The sequence below is a fragment of the Mobula hypostoma genome, chromosome 8 (assembly GCF_963921235.1).
Source record: "Mobula hypostoma chromosome 8, sMobHyp1.1, whole genome shotgun sequence".
In the NCBI taxonomy this organism is placed as follows: domain Eukaryota; kingdom Metazoa; phylum Chordata; class Chondrichthyes; order Myliobatiformes; family Myliobatidae; genus Mobula; species Mobula hypostoma.
In genome coordinates, this window is record NC_086104.1 from 111,027,816 (window position 1) to 111,040,733 (window position 12,918).

General features: G+C 44.9%; 1 long non-coding RNA gene across 1 annotated transcript; it reads right to left on the bottom strand.

Moving 5' to 3' along the window:
* Positions 1–2,407: 2,407 nt before the first annotated feature.
* Positions 2,408–11,924, bottom strand: LOC134350205 (uncharacterized). Its single transcript, XR_010018845.1, has 3 exons — positions 11,696–11,924; positions 6,466–6,557; positions 2,408–5,082 (listed from the first exon to the last, which is right to left on the bottom strand). It is a non-coding gene; the product is annotated as an uncharacterized LOC134350205 (long non-coding RNA).
* Between the last annotated feature and the right edge of the window lie 994 nt (positions 11,925–12,918).

The following is a 12,918-nucleotide window of genomic DNA, read 5'->3' on the forward strand; positions in this document are numbered from 1 at the left end:
TTTTGGTGTTGGGATCGAAATCACGTTAATTATCACTGACATGAAACTTGTTATTTAGGTTCAAAATAAATTTATTATCAAAATATAAATGTCACCATATACAATCCTGATATTCACAGTAGAACAAGGAAATACAATAGAATCAACAAAAATGCACATAGATGAAAGGCTGAAATTTTACAAATCTCCAGGGCCAGATAAAATGTACCCCAGGGTACTTAAAGAGGTCTGTGATTATATAAACCCCTCAGATATAGAGTTGAAGTCAGAAGTTTACATACACCTTAGCCAAATAATTTAAACTCAGTTTTTCACAATGCCTGACATTTAATCCCAGAAAACATTCCCTGTCTTAAGTCAGTTAGGATCACTACTTTATTTTAAGAATGCGAAATGTCAGAATAATAGTAGAGAGAATGACTTATTTCAGCTTTTATTTCTTTCATCACTTTCCCAGTGGGTCAGAAGTTTACATACATTTTGTTAGTATTTGGTAGCATTGCCTTTAAATTGCTTAACTTGGGTCAAACATTTTGGGTTGCCTTCCACAAGCTTCTCACAGTAAGTTGCTGGAATTTTGTTCCATTCCTCCAGACAGAACTGATGTAACTGAGTCAGGTTTGTAGACCTCCTTGCTCGCACACGCTTTTCATCACTCAGGAATTTCATCACTCAGGTTGGTGAATCATTGGAATTCTTGGCCTCAGAGAGCTGTAGAGGCTCAGTCACTGGTTCCATTCAGAACTGATTTGATGGATATCTGAATATTAAGGGAATTGAGAGACATGGGGAAGGCGGTGCTGAGGTGGAAAACTGGTCATGATCTTCTTGAATGTCAGAGGATTTCCAATGGGCCGAATGGGCTACCCCCTACTTCTCATACATTAGATTTCTGCTGCCAGCAGATTCAACCTACTTTGCCCTGCCATTTGTAAATTAAAAGCAATGGGAAAATAGTGTTTCAATGAATTGGCTGCAAGGGCACAGAAATGGGCCCTTCAGCCCATTGAATCTGTACTGACCATTGTTAATCTCAGTTTATTCCCCGTATATTCACAACAGCTCCTCCCTCACATTCTACCAGTCACTGGCACACTTACAGCAGCCGAGTAACCTACCAACCCTACCAATCTTTGGAATGTGGTGAGAAGACCACACAGTCACAGTGGGAGCACGTAATCTCTGGGCAGACTGGAGTGAAGGTTGAAAAGGACCCCAGTCTCTGGAGCTGTGATGTAGTGACACGACCGGCCGTGCCACAGTGCCGTGAGTGCATTGTTATTATTTGATTCCAATACTGCATTATATCAGACTGATCATGCCAGCGCTGGTAAGTGCATTTTTAGAAAGTTGGGGAATTTCATGGTGAGTGGTGGAGTACAAGTATAATGTTCCCTGATAGTGATATCACAGGCTTTTGGCTTTATCAGTCAGGGCACTGAGTACATTACATTCAGTTGTCCACATTAGCAAGGCCACACTTGGAGTATTGTATACAGTTTACCCTATTAAATGTCAGTAAGCTGAAAAGAGTGCCAGCATTTATGAGAATGCTATCAGGAATTGAGGGGCTGGTTTATAGGGAAACGTTGGGCAGACTAGGACTTTATTCCTTGGGGCATAGTGGTGACTTTATGAAAGTGTACGAAACTATGAGGAGTGCAGCCTTTTTCTCCCCCCAAAAACAAGCAGGCGTAGGTTTCAGGAAAGAGGGGAGAGATTGAAAAGCAGACATCCTACCTCTCCTGGAAGTTCCGGGAGTCTCCTGCATATTGATAGCAGCTCCCTGATGCCTGCAAGTTATATACAATATCCTGGAAATCGATTTTTGTGAGAGCAAGCGAGAAAGAGGGAGCAAGCAAGAGAGAGAACGAGAGAGAGAGAGCACCATGGCAGAGTGTTCCAAAAAAGAAAATATAAAACGTACATCACCCCAGACTACACTAAAGTGTACCCCTGCCTAATAGGGGTCAAAAATAATGACAGTGTTGCTCGCTGCACTGTTTGCAACAGTGACTTTTCTACTGCCCATGGTGGCTTAAGACTGTGAAAGACATGTTGAGGTGAGTTTAACAGGTGTCATTTGTTCATTAGTATAACTAACGTTATTTAAACTAGCTGGCTGGCTGCTAACGAGCTACTCTATTGCAGACATCTCCCCTCTCCCGGAAGTTCCGGGAGTCTCCCGCAAATTGATGGTGCTACCTCCCTGAAATGAGTTTTTGCAGGGTGGGATGTCTGGAAAAGGGACCTGGGGGGGCAGCAGTTTCTTCATGGCAAGGGTGGTGGATACGTGGAACAAGCTGTCAGAGGAAGAAGTTGAAAGACATTTGGACAAATGCAAGGAAAGGAGGGGAGTTGGAGGGATATGGGAGAAACAAGAGCAAATGGGACTATGGGACTAGTTTGGATGGCCACCTGGGTCAGCCTGGATGAGTTGGGATCAAGGGCCAATCTGTATAACTCCAGGACTCTATGACTCTAATGTGCCCAACTTCAGCAGGGAGCCAGACACAGTCTGTAACCAACAATAACTGATTCAAGCAACACACACAATGCTGCAGGAACTCAGCAGGCCAGGCAGTGTCTATGGGGTAAAGTACAGTCAACATTTCGGGCTGAGATGCTTTGGCAGGACTGGAGGAAAAAAAGATGAGTAGATTTAAAAGGTGGGGGGAGGGAGGGGAGGTTGAAACACAAGGTGATCGGTGAAACCGGGAGGGCGAGGGTTGAAGTCAAGAGCTGGGAAGTTGATTGGTGCAAGATTCTGGTTCAGTCACACATGCAAAGGAAATGTGAAAACCATGGGCGACACAATAGCATAGTGGTTAGCACAGTCGCTTTACAGCAATCACTGATCAGGGTTTGATACCCGGTCTGTCTGTATGGAGTTTGTATGTTCTCCCTGTGACCACGTGTGTTTCCTCCAGGTGCTCCAGTTTCCTTCCAAAGAGGTAGAGGAAGGGTTGGTGTGTGTGGGCATGCTACGTTGCCACCAGAAGCATGGCAAATCCTGGGGGCTGCCCGCAGCACAATCCTTGGTAAATTGATGTGACACGAACAACCCACGTCATGGTATGCTCTAATGTAAGTGTAATAAAGCTAATCTTTAATCTTCTGGCCTGGATTCAATTCTTTCCCGGCAGTCAACCTAAGAAGCATTATTTATTATGTAACATTAATGTGATGGAAGATCCCCCTGTAGCACATTGGCCAATGTGGAAGCTAATTCAGAATCAGCAAAGCAACACTGAGAACAAATGAAAGACAACAGCAGAGTTGAACCCAACTTCACAACTGACAGGCACCTTCCACTTCCAATATTTTCTTCCTTCCTCCAAACCTTTGATTGGCAGCTGTCCAAACTCATCAAGAAGCCATTTTCTACAATGATGGACATGTCTTGGTTGCTGAGGGGAGAGAGCTTCTAACACTGATAAAGGCACAGGGATGTAACTCCAAGTAGGGAAGTCTTCCCACAAATGGAGAGGGAATACGTGAGAGCACATTTGGAACCTTCCTGTAAATTGTAATTTATTTATTACTGTCACAGTGAAAAACTTGTTTTGCATGCCATCCAAACAGACCTTTTCATCACTTCAGTACACTGAGGTAGATAGATAGATAGATGATAGATAAATATACTTTATTAATCCTGAGGGAAATTTGGTTTCGTTACAGCCGCACCAACCAAGAATAGAGCGTAAATATAGCAATACAAAACCGCCCAAACAATCAAACAACAAAATGCAAACTATGCCAGATGGAAAATAAGTCCAGGACCAGTCTATTGGCTCAGGGTGTCTGACCCTCCATGGGAGGAGCTGCATGTTCGATGGCCACAGGCAGGAACGACCTCCCGTGCCGCCAAGTGTTGTATCACGGTGGAATGTGGCCGAAGTCCAACAGTAAAAAGTTCAATATCCAGTCTGAAAACACATGCCTCGATCGTAATATGCCCCGGATTGCACCATCCGTTGTTAACCAGATCAGTAAGCACCAAACTCCCTTACGCTTACCGCTCTCAGTGCACTTCCGGTCAGCCCGAACAGTATTACCCACCGAACTCCTCTTCTCCAAAAGTCTCTGTCGCCTCGACCCGGTCCTCTTTCCTCAGTTTTGTGATCCCCCTCTGCATCCTCTGTGTGTTTTCCTCCGGATTTCAGCAGGGGTGTCCGCCACTCTGTTCGCTAAACCCGCTGGTATTTGCTGTTCCGTGGAATACACAATATGACCTTGCTTCTGTCCCGCATGTTGGGATGTAACCATTTCCAGCGCTAAAGAAAACCCAAATAAAACTCTCCCTACCAGCATGTTAGGGAGGGTGCAGCTTCGATGTGTTACCGTGAGAAAAAAATACAAAAAATAACGTAAGTTGAAAAGTAAGAAGAAGAAAGTAAGAATAGATCGGAATGGCCGTACCAGGCTGCATGCGCACAATAATACAAGAGAGAACAATAACATAAGGTAGAATAAAGTGTTATAGTCACAGAGAATGTTCAGTGCAAGAAGACAAAGTGTACGATCATAGTGAGATAGATTGTGAGGTCAAGTGTCCATCTTATCAAACAAGAGGTCTGTTCAAAAGCCTAATGACAGTGGGATAGATGCTGTCCTTGACCCTGGTTGAACATGCTTTCAGGCTTGTATATCTTCTGCCTGATGTGGTGGAAGAAGAGAGAATATCCAGGGTGGGTAAGGTCTTTGATTATGCATGCTGCTTTACTGAGACAGTGAGGAGTAGACTGAGTCCATAGAGATAAGGCTGGTTTCTGTGATGTGCTATGCTGGGTGCACCACACTGCAGCTTGTTACCATCTCTGGCAGAACAATTAACACGCCAAGCCATAGTGCATTTAGATAGGATGCTTTCTATGATACATCAATAAAGGTTGGTAAGGGTCACTGTGAATCTCCTTAGCCTCCTGAGAAAGCTGAGGTACTGGTGAGCTTTCTTGGCCATAGAGTGTGTGCTTGGACCAAATCAGACTATTAACGATAAACACAAGAGATTCTGCAGATTCTGGAAATCCAAAGCGACTCACACAAAATCCTGGAGAAATTCAGCAAGTCAGGCACCATCTATGGAAATAAATAAACAAGCAATGTTTCACGCCGAAACACTTCATCAGGACTGGAAAGGAAGGGGAACACACTAGAATGAAAACATGGTAGGAGGGGAAGGAAGACAAGCTAGAAGATGATAGGTGAAGACAGTGGGTATGAAAGGTAAAGGGCTGGAGAGGAAGGAATCTAATAGGAGAGGAGTAGACTATAGGAGGAGAAAAGGAAGGGGGGGGACACCAGGGGGAGGTGATAGGCAGGTGAGGAGAGGACGTAAGAGGCCAGAGTAGGAAATAGAAGAAGAGGAAGGGGGAGAGGAAAAGAAAAAAAGAAAACAAATACTGGATGAAGAAATCAATGTTCATGCCATCAGGTTGGAGGCTACCTAGAAGGAATATAAGGTGTGGCTCCTCAACCCTGAAAGTGGCCTCATTGTGGCCATGGACCAACATGTTGGAAAAGGAATGGGGAGAGGATTTTAAATGGTTGACCACCAGGAAGTTCCACTTTTGACAGTTGGAATAGAGGTGCTTGACAAAGCAGCAAGTAATCTATATTCTGGCCTCAGTAACGTAGAGGAGGCTGCATCATGAACTTTCACCAATGTAGAGCACTATTGGTGATGTTCACTTTTGTCTTTGAATTCGGGGAGGGTACACTTGCACTGGAGACAGGGCAGGGAAGATTCATGAGATTGATCCTTGGGATGAAAGGTACCAGGAGAGATTGGGCCGATACTCGATGGTGTTCAGAAGAATGAAAGGTTTCCAATTCGAAACACAGGAAATTCTGAGGGGACTATTTTTGTTGTTCAAGATTTGAAGGCGGTTGACAAAATGGACACTAATATGATGTTTCCCCTACAATGAGGGGGTATTGTTTCAGGATAAGGAATCATTTGTTTAACATGGAGGTGGGAAGGAATGTCTTCTCTCTGAGAGTTGTGACCCATTGGAATTCTCTTTTCCAAGAGGGGTGAAGGTCCAGTCATTAACTACATTCAAGGCCGAAAGGGATCGGTGTCTAGACTCCTGTGGAGTTCAGGCTGATGGGGAATGTGTAATGACACAGGGTGGAGGGCAATCGATGATGCAAGATTTAAGATTGCTTATTGTCATTCTTCAGTACCCGAGTATAAAAGAGAATGGAACGATTGTTATTCCAGATCAAATGCAGCATAAAAAACACAATTAGCATAAAAAGCACAGTAAATACATGGAAATAATAAAGTGACAAAGGGGACTCCTGGCAAGAGGAACTATTCTAGGTAGCAACAGGACATATGGAAACATAGTAGGATGATGACTGTGTCAGTGTAGGTATGAGGTGTGGAGTGCAAGTGTAAAGTGGCAGTATATGCCAGAATGAAGAGTGCTGAGGGTCTGTGGAGATCAAAATTACCTCTTTTTTTTTTCAGCTGTGCGGACCAACCATTGCTCTGAGCAGGAAATATTTACATGGCTTGAAAGCTACATGCTCCTTAAATGTCTTTTCTGTAATACACATATTATGAATATTTAGAATGAAAATTGAAAAATAACATATTTATATTTTATTTATTAATTGAAGGATATAATGAAATAAAGTACAACAAAGAAAATCTTTCATGTTTTGTAAACTTTTTCTTGTCTGTCTTTATTACAAAACCATGTCTATAAACACTGTCTGGATTAATTCTGCAACCATATGAAAGACATATCTTCATCCTCATTAGATCATCCAAACGTTCCATTTCTAGTCTGTTCCTGGAACTGTATTTGATTGAATTTATAAAACTGAATCCATATCTGCAGTCAGCATTAGAATCTTGAAATATTCCAATAATGTCAACAAGAATTGACAGTTCTTCAAATTCTTTTCTTTTAAGCACATGGTTAAACGTTTCAATGAACGCCTTAATTGAACCAATCTTAACAAACACAAACCACAACTCACAACACAACTAGACAATGTCATGCAACCAAAACAACTGACAAGCACAATGGCAAAAATAAAATGTTTTGACTAGATGGTATTGGCATTTGGTGGGCAAGCAGTTTATTAACAATGAGCTACCGACTTCTATTCTGTGTTTAGTGTTACAATTTGTAATAGTGTTGCAACTTGAAATGCTGATGATGTAAATACGTTGAAGCTCTAAGGTGTTTCAAAGTAAAGATTGTGGTACTTTTGTTATTTGGATTTATGGATTATATTCATTAACACAATTAATTACAGGGTATTTCACAAATTGATTAACACAGATCTCAGAACTAAATTCGCATAGTATCAAAATTATATTAACATTATATAAATGAAAATTTCAGCTGCTTGGCAACAAAGGCTATGTGCATGGGATCATTTCAGTTACTGCACGGCCATGCACCCACGCAACTTAGAGGGAGCAGTGGTGGAGAAGAGTTGCTGTTATGGATGTGGTGGTGATGGGGTTGGTGAGTGTGTTAATGAGTGGAGGTGTTATTGAATGGGATGATCACTCTCAGATCTCATGATGACACAAGGTACAGAGACACATCCCACTTCTGGGACAAATGTAAACCAAGAGGAGGGTAAAAACATGGGACAGATGAATGCTCTGGCAGAGAAGGGGGCAAGTAGTGAACCATAATATTTCCTGATAGGATATCCATGATGGAATTTCAGTGGGAAGGCTCCAAATGAGCATTGCACAGGTACGTTCAGTGGCCACTTTATTAGGTACCTCCTGTACCAATAAAGTGGCAACTGGATGTATGTTGGTGGTCTTCTGTTGCTGTAGCCCATCTACTTCAAGGCATGAAGTGTTGTGCATTCAGAAGTGCTCTTCTGCACACCACTGTTGTAACATGTGGTTATTTGAGTTACTGTCAACTTCCTCTCAGCCTGAGCCAGTCTGACAAATCTTCCGAGCTCTCTCATTAACAAGGTGTTTTCACCCACTGAACTAACTGGATATTTTTTTTTATTATCGCACCATTCTCTGTACACTCCAGAGACTTTTGTGCATGAAAACTGCAGGAGATCAGCAGTTTCTGATATACTCATACCACCCAGTCTGGCACCAATAATAATTCCACCGTCAAAGTCACTTAGATCACATTTCTTTCCTATTTTGATATTTGGTATGAACTACAACTGAATCTCTTGACCATGTCTGCATGCTTTTTTTGCATTGAGTTGCTGTTACATGATTGACTGGTTAGATGCTTGCATTAGCTAGCAGGTGTACAGGAGTACCAAATAAAGTGAGCACTGAGTGTCCGTTCATCACTCGTGCATTCGCCACAATTTACTTGCAACGAACATCTAACCTGGGATAGAGAGAAGAATCAAAGACTAAATGCTCCACACCCATTTCTGTTTCTTATGTTTCTGTGTTATACTTGGCAAGAACTTCTCATTGCACCCACCAATCTCTGTATGCATTTTAAGGGCAGCATGTTAGTGTTGCATTTTAAAGCACCAGAAACATTGTTCATTTTCCACCACAGTCTATCAGGAGTTTGTTTGTCCACTTCATTGCTGCGTGGATTTCCTCCAGGCACTCCAGTTCCCTCCCATATCGCAAGGACATACGAGTTAGTAGCTTAATTGGTCACGTGGGTGTAATTGGTCACGTGGGTGTAATGGGTCACATGGGTGTAATTGGTCACATGGGTGTAATGGGTCACGTGGGTGTAATGGGTCACGTGGGTGTGATTGGTCACGTGGGCGTAATCGGTCACGTGGGTGTAATGGGTCACATGGGTGTAATGGGTCATGTCGGTGTAATGGGTCACGTGGGTGTAATTGGGGCAGAAGGGCCCGTTACTGTGCTGAATCTCTAAGAATAAAGCAATTTAAAAAAAATCATTTATTCTCTTGCTTACAAGGCCTGTGCGTAAACGATAAAAGCTGTCTGTGGTCAGCCCTCCCCTCTCCACTGACACCCCCAGCCTCCCCCCTCCCCCCTCTGATCCCAGCTCTCAAGATTCCAGCCTTGAACTCCAGGCCGGGTCTTTATGTGCTGCTGTTGTGACTCCCGTCTCCCCTTCCCCCACCACCACTCCGCAGCCCCGTCTTCCTCAGATCCCACCGTCAACTCCTGGGCCCTCAGAGGCTCCATCTTCCTCTCACCCCAACCCTCCCCTCTCCACTGACACCACCAGCCTCCCCCCTCCCCCCTCTGATCCCAGCTCTCATCCGTGCCGGGTCTTTACCATCCCCTCCGACCTTCAACTGTCGGAGGCAGAACGCTCTGTTCTCAGTAAGGGCCTCACGTTTGTCCCCCTTCGCCCACACCTCAGCGAGTTCTGTGTTTGCCATGATGCGGAACTTTTCTTCCACCGTCTCCGTCTCCGAGCCTACTTCTTCGGCAAGGACTCTTCCACCCCCACCGATGACCCCTTCTCCCGTCTTCAACCCTTCTCTTCTTCATGGACACCCCGCTCTGGTCTTCTGCCTGCTCTGGATCTCTTTATTGCTAACTGCCGACGGGACATCAACCGTCTCGACTTCACCGCACCTTGTCCCCATTCCAACCTCACTCCTTCGGAACGCTCTGCTCTCCACTCCCTCCGCACTAATCCTAACCTTATTATTAAACCTGCCGATAAGGGGTGTGCTGTTGTAGTCTGGCGTACTGACCTCTACCTTGCTGAGGCGCAGCGACAACTCGCGGATACCTCCTCTTATTTCCCCTCGATCGTGACCCCACTAAGGAGCACCAGGCCATTGTCTCCCACACCATCACCGACTTTATCTGCTCAGGGGATCTCCCATCCACTGCTACCAACCTTATAGTTCCAACACCCCGCACTTCCCGTTTCTACCTCCTACCCAAGATCCACAAACCTGCCTGTCCTGGCCGACCTATTGACTCAGCTTCCTCCTGCCCCACCGAACTCATTTCTGCATACCTCGACACTGTTTTATCACCCCTTGTTCAATCCCTTCCGACCTATGTTCATGACACTTCTCACGCTCTTAAACTTTTCGATGATTTTAAGTTCCCTGGCCCCCACCGCTTTATTTTCACCATGGATGTCCAGTCCTTATATACTTCCATCCCCCATCAGGAAGGTCTCAAAGCTCTACGCTTCTTTTTGGATTCCAGACCTAATCAGTTCCCCTCTACCACCACTCTGCTCCGTCTAGCGGAATTAGTCCTTACTCTTAATAATTTCTCCTTTTGCTCCTCCCATTTCCTCCAAACTAAAGGTGTAGCCATGGGCACCCGTATGGGTCCTAGCTATGCCTGCCTTTTTGTTGGGTTTGTGGAACAATCTATGTTCTGTGCCTATTCTGGTATCTGTCCCCCACTTTTCCTTCGCTACATCGACGACTGCATTGGCGCTGCTTCCTGCACGCATGCAGAACTCGTTGACTTTATTAACTTTGCCTCCAACTTTCACCCTGCCCTCAAGTTTACCTGGTCCATTTCCGACACCTCCCTCCCCTTTCTAGATCTTTCTGTCTCTGTCTCTGGAGACAGCTTATCCACTGATGTCTACTATAAGCCTACTGACTCTCACAGCTATCTGGACTATTCCTCTTCTCACCCTGTCTTTTGCAAAAATGCCATCCCCTTCTCGCAATTCCTCCGTCTCCGCCGCATCTGCTCTCAGGATGAGGCTTTTCATTCTAGGACGAGGGAGATGTCTTCATTTTTTAAAGAAAGGGGCTTCCCTTCCTCCACTATCAACTCTGCTCTTAAACGCATCTCCCCCATTTCACGTACATCTGCTCTCACTCCATCCTCCCACCACCCCACTAGGAATAGGGTTCCCCTGGTCCTCACTTACCACCCCACCAGCCTCCGGGTCCAACTCTGTAACTTCCGCCACCTCCAACGGGATCCCACCACTAAGCACATCTTCCCCTCCCCCCTCTCTCTGCATTCCGCAGGGATCGCTCCCTACACAACTCCCTTGTCCATTCGTCCCCCCCATCCCTCCCTACTGATCTCCCTCCTGGCACTTATCCGTGTAAGCGGAACAAGTGCTACACATGCCCTTACACTTCCTCCCTTACCACCATTCAGGGCCCCAAACAGTCTTTCCAGGTGAGGCATCACTTCACCTGTGAGTCGACTGGGGTGATATACTGCGTCCGGTGCTCCCGATGTGGCCTTTTATATATTGGTGAGACCCGACGCAGACTGGGAGACCACTTTGCTGAACATCTATGCTCTGTCCGCCAGAGAAAGCAGGATCTCCCAGTGGCCACACATTTTAATTCCACATCCCATTCCCATTCTGACATGTCTATCCACGGCCTCCTCTACTGTAAAGATGAAGCCACACTCAGGTTGGAGGAACAACACCTTATATTCCGTCTGGGTAGCCTCCAACCTGATGGCATGAACATTGACTTCTCTAACTTCCGCTAGGCCCCACCTCCCCCTCGTACCCCATCTGTTACTCATTTTTATGCACACATTCTTTCTTTCACTCTCCTTTTTCTCCCTCTGTCCCTCTGAATATACCTCTTGCCCATCCTCTGGGTCACCCCGCCTCCTTGTCTTTCTTCCCGGACCTCCTGTCCCATGATCCTCTCGTATCCCCTTTTGCCTATCACCTGTCCAGCGCTCGGCTCTATCCCTCCCCCTCCTGTCTTCTCCTATCATTTTGCATCTCCCCCTCCCCCTCCAGCTTTCAAATCCCTTACTCACTCTTCCTTCAGTTAGTCCTGACGAAGGGTCTCGGCCTGAAATGTCGACTGCACCTCTTCCTACAGATGCTGCTTGGCCTGCTGCGTTCACCAGCAACTTTGATGTATGTTGACTGTGGTCTTTAAGTTTTTGTGGTCATTTGGTCGGTGGTCTTTGTGGTCTGATGGTGTTGGATAGGAGGACATTTAAAATGCAAGGTCTCCATACAACCAAATCATTGGGAAACCATTCTTGCAGCCTGGATAAACTCTGACAGCTAAAAGTAAACTTGTTTTGTTGACCTGAATCATAGAGGTGATCTTGGGTTCACTCAACCTGATGGGAAAGGTTTTATCAATAAAGCTACTGAGTAAACAAACCACTGAGATCTCAGTCTCCTGTTCGGCACTACGGTTCCGAAAACATAGCTGAAGGTTCTTTGAAACATTCTGTTCTAGCGTTCAGAGATATTCTTGCACTTCGAAGCTCAAAGTAAATTTATTATCAGAATATGCTTCTGTCACTGTAATTAACCTTGAGGTTCATTTCCTTGCAGGCATTCACAGTAGAACAAAGAAGTACAGTAGAATCAAAGAAAAATTGCACACAAAGACTGGCAAACTACCAATGTGCAAAAGAAGACAAACCCTGCAGTTAAAAATATAATAATAATAATAATAATAATCAAACAGAATGATAGATACGGACATACATACACAAATAATACTGAAAACATGATTTGAAAGTGAGTCCAAAGGTTGTGGAATCAGTTCAGAGTTGAGGCGAGTGAAGTTATCCATACTGGTTCAGGAGCCTGATGATTGTAGGGCAGTAACTGTTCCTGAACCTGGTGGTGTGGTGCCCAGATCCTCTTTCCTAAAGACGGCAGAAAGAAGAGCGCATGGCCTAGAAGTAGAAGTTACACCTGGGGCTGCCTGGCATTTTAGTAGTTTGCTTGGTATAACAACATGATATATTTCGTGTCCGTGGTCTTCCTAACCCATTGTTGATTTCCTCATGTAGACAATTTGAGTTGTCCTCTTCTCAGCTGGGTGAGTGCTCCAGTGGTGACATGAGGGAGCAAACAGGCAAACTGTGTTCAATATTGATGGAGTTCTGCACCGACCAAGATGCTGTTCTACACACTACCAAGAATCATGGAGAAATGCATCATGGAAACAGGCCCTTCAGCTCAGCATGACCAAGGCAACTATAGTGCCCACTCAGTCACTCCCAATTTCTTG